Consider the following 4,520-nt stretch of genomic DNA (forward strand, 5'->3'; position numbering starts at 1 on the left):
TGTATTTTACATTTCAATATATAATCAATTACTGTAAAGAATTTATTATTGTACTTTATCTCTTAACCATAATTAAAAAACAATAATATTTTAAAAAAATAAAATAGTAATCAATATAGAAGCAATAATTAAAATAATGGAAAACTAATAACAAATTTACTCTTTGTTTTATATATTTTGTAAATACAAAACAAACAAAATAATTAAATAATAAAATTCTTTTCTTTATTATTAAATAAGTTTCATATAGTAAAAAATATTGAAGTAAATATAAAAGATGAAAGACAATCAAATAGAAAATAAGATCTTGGCAATAGAAGTTGGCAATAGAATATACAATTTAAGTAGATTTATATTTTCTAAACTGAAATTAAATAATGTAGAGTATAAAAATGACATGAAAATATACATTATATATATATATATCATGTAACATAAATTTAAAAAATTCAATTGAACATTAAATAATACTTACTGCTAAACTGTATTAATGAATGTATGATACAGTTTTTAACAATATATTTTAAATGAGTTTTTGTTTATTTTAAAAAAAGTAATTTCTGTATTTTAATAGACTATATTATCAATAAGCTGTTTTTAAATAATTAATTCTTTAAAAGTCTTTTATTATATTTTATGTTTATGATTTTGCTATGGTTACGCTTTGTTATACTTATGCTAAATAACCACTTATTTAGAGATAAAGATTTTAAACAAAATCTTTAAAATTTATTTCTAATTTATTTCTAAAGAGTTCTTTTAAGTTTACTTATACTTTATCTTAGATGATTTTTTTAAATAATTCTTTAGAAATAAATTAGAAATAAATCTGTAGAGATTTGAATTCTTCAGAAAACTTTAGATATATTATTTATTTAGAGAATATTGCTTTAGAGAACTGAGAATTTAGCAATTATGATAACTCCAAAACCTATTCTTTTCGTTATTCTTTATTTTATTAATTAAATTATACTTTAAATAATCTGTAAATGTCACAAACTTGGTAATTAGTTAATATAATTACATAGATCAGCAATATTAAATTTTTATAAAATTAAAGATTAGATTCCTACGTAAATTATTTATTGTTTCATTGAACTTAGCTTTTATAAATATTTATTATTCTCTATGCAATTCGTTCGACTCTTTTTGATGCAATCCATATTTAAACGAGATTTAAATGATTATAAAATTATTTTAATTTTAGAATATACAAAATTTAATTAGAAATGTAGCAATTGGGAGTAACTAGTAATTGATACATGGCCATATAAAAATATATGGGAAATTTATATATTGTTTTCCAAATATCTTATCTGGCATTCATTAATTATTAAACATTTGTCAACAAAATATTCTTAAAATATTTTTATCCTAAATATAAAAAGAATAATTAAATTTAAGAATTTAACATAATAATAAGGTACAATAAGGTCTTATATTATTCAAATTCTTGCACATAATATACTATAATGTTAAAAAATGTTATGAAAAATATTTAGTTTTGTTTCAGATGTTTATTAAATTTAGGCTAATAAATTGAAAAAATTATTGTCAGAAAACATGTAGAAAGTCAATATTTCCATTTTATATTCTTCGTTTAACATTTTAAGAAATAATTTGTATATGAAAACTTTTATTAAACTTATGCCACATTCCTCCAAATTAATCTAAAAACAATTTATGTTTTGGAAAGTATTGGAATATCTATTTCAAAATACTATAGTTTGAAATAGAAATTAATTATATAATTACAAAATTTAATATTCTACGTTAAACTGTTAAATTGAATAGTCTGGGTCTCTTTTGATCTTTGTGACAGGGCTGCCGCTAAATATATGAGACTCTCGAACAAGAAGACAACTTGGTGTTCTCAACAAAAAAATAAATAAATAAATAGACGATAGATGACAGAGGGTGGTGGTAGTTTTCTTGGATATTTCGTGCAGTGTCTTTCACTATCCGGTCTTTCCCTTTGTGCGTTTGGAGGAACCCGCAATGATAAAAAAAAAAAAAGTTATATTAAAGTATTCACAGATCGGAAAGAGTCAAAAATGAAAATAAGAGGCCTGGATCAAATGATCTTGCTTGTCCTTTGTAACAGAGATCCCTTGTGATTCAGCCAAAGACTTGCATTCTATTATCAAATTGTTAGAATAATTTAAAAATGTTCATTTATTTTTTATTTAAGTATTTATACTAATTCTACTAATATTAATTTCATTTAATTATTTAAATTAAATTATTTCTGACTTTGTTGCTATCCAAACATTTTAATTGTTATTGAATATTTATAAGTTTTTACTGTTTTTAAATATGAATCATACAGACAAATTATTTTGTTAGCTATAAAAGTTATTAAAACGAAATAATTAACTCGAATTAATTATTTTAAATAAAATTTATTTATTTTTTAATAAAAGAAATTATTAAGAATTAATAAATAATCGAAGAAAAAATATAATAAAATTAATTTAAGTTTAGAAGTCTTCTTTGTTTATATTTAATTATCTTGCATCTGGTGTCCATCAGTTTATATTTTATTAAAATTATCCATCCGAAAGTAACTGTATTTTTAATACTCACGTAACTGATAAACAAAAGAAGTTTGTTTTATGTGTACTGTACACATATATATATGTGAATCTCTTTATTTCTTCATACAAAAATATCATCTCGTCCTCTAAGGCTCTCTTATATTGAACAAATATCTGTCGGTTGACGCTCTCTTTATTAGTCGTGATCCACAGACCAATCATTGGAAGAGTTCACCAAATAATCTAAATCGAAGTTTTTGTCCTCAATCTCTTTTATTTCTTTTTCTGTTTTTTTTCTGATTAAATAAATGTAATTCCTTTCCGACACTATCAACATAAATATTTGTAACAGGAAAAGTTATCTCAGCATTCGATATATACAATCAGTTAAGCAGAAATGTTACAAACTCGATTAAAAATGACTCAAATAAACAGGTTGACTTGAATTTATTTAATTAATTCGTAATTCAGTCACTTTTAATGAAGCAAAATTAAATTACGAATATTTTAATATGCTGCTAATCCAAAGTTGTTTTAACCACATTTAAAATATATATATCATGGTTAACTGACTTTTTGGCCGCTGTATATTATATATAATATAACCATAATGTCAGTTAACCGTATATCTAAATTATTATAAAAATATATTTAATAAATTACAAAACATTTAAAATATTCAATTTTTTAAAGACAGAATATTAATCTAACGATTACGTGATGTAATTTAAAACCTTTTTTTAACAACTTAAATAGCTATTTAATTAATTTATCAATCTTTGCTACACATTTATAGTATTTGACTTTTCCTAGTTTTTACTTAAATGTTATTTAAAACGACACTCTATGTATATTTTTTCGTTGATATACAGTAGAACCTCGAAAACTCGGCCTAATGTGGACCGAAGGGTGGCCGAGTTTGTGAAAATGCCGGGTTATCGGGAATGGGGTTAAAAAAAATTAGTACGAGTGTTTCCTCAGAAAATACTGTACTGTACTTGTATGTATTGTTTACTTGAGAATATAACAGAGAATAAACTGCCCAAATACCCTTAAACAAAAAAAAGTACGTCCTTTATGAAGGCATAGAGCCTTTACTACATGAAAATGAAAATTAATGAATACACTGTGTACAGTAATTTACCTGATAATACAGACCTGAGAAAAATACTTTATGAGAGCTTTTATACTTTTAAAAAGCTGTTTTTAATGAAAATTAATTAACTAAGAATTTTTTTGCCCTGCCAGGGTGTGGCCGAGTTATCCGGAGTGCCGGGTTATCGAGAGCCGAGTTTTCGAGGTTCTACTGTATTAATTTATTAAAGGGTATATAATATTCCATAAAACCAATACACATAAGGGGATGTTCATAAATTACATAAGGCAGATATGGATGGATTGGGTATGCAGATAATCGTTAGGGGTGGGGATGTTTGGTTACTTGTTTACTAAAAAAGCATTAGATAATGGTAGGGTTTTTAAATCGATTGGAGGTTACTTGTTAATACGTAAGTTATCCTTAGATTTTTGGCTAAAATTCCGAGATTTGGCTATAACTTTCGTTGTATAATTTGCCGAAAACGAACACGAAATTAATTTTAATCTTTATATATTTTAGTTTTAGCTTGAAAGGAACAGGGAATGAATGTAACTTCGTTCGCAATACACAGTGTTAAGTTTGGGCTTTTTATTTTATTTTATTTTTTTTGTTTTATGTGTGCTTAGAATAGAATATTCTACTCTTTAACCATAGCAATTTACCATTTTCCTTTGCTTATATAAATAGATTAAAATATTTTTTATTTTTTATTTTAAATTCAGCATTATTTACAGTATAATTAAAAAATTTTAAAATAAGAAATAGAATTATATAATTTTTGTGAAAAATGTTTTATTTAATTACATCTTTAGATTTTACGAGTATGTAAATCGTATTCGAAACCGAAAAAATAGTTAATTTTTAAAGAATATTTGATTGTTTTA

Source organism: Centruroides sculpturatus, unplaced genomic scaffold (genome assembly GCF_000671375.1).
Source record: "Centruroides sculpturatus isolate CEXI.00-Female unplaced genomic scaffold, Cexi_2.0 scaffold1278, whole genome shotgun sequence".
In the NCBI taxonomy this organism is placed as follows: Eukaryota; Metazoa; Arthropoda; class Arachnida; order Scorpiones; family Buthidae; genus Centruroides; species Centruroides sculpturatus.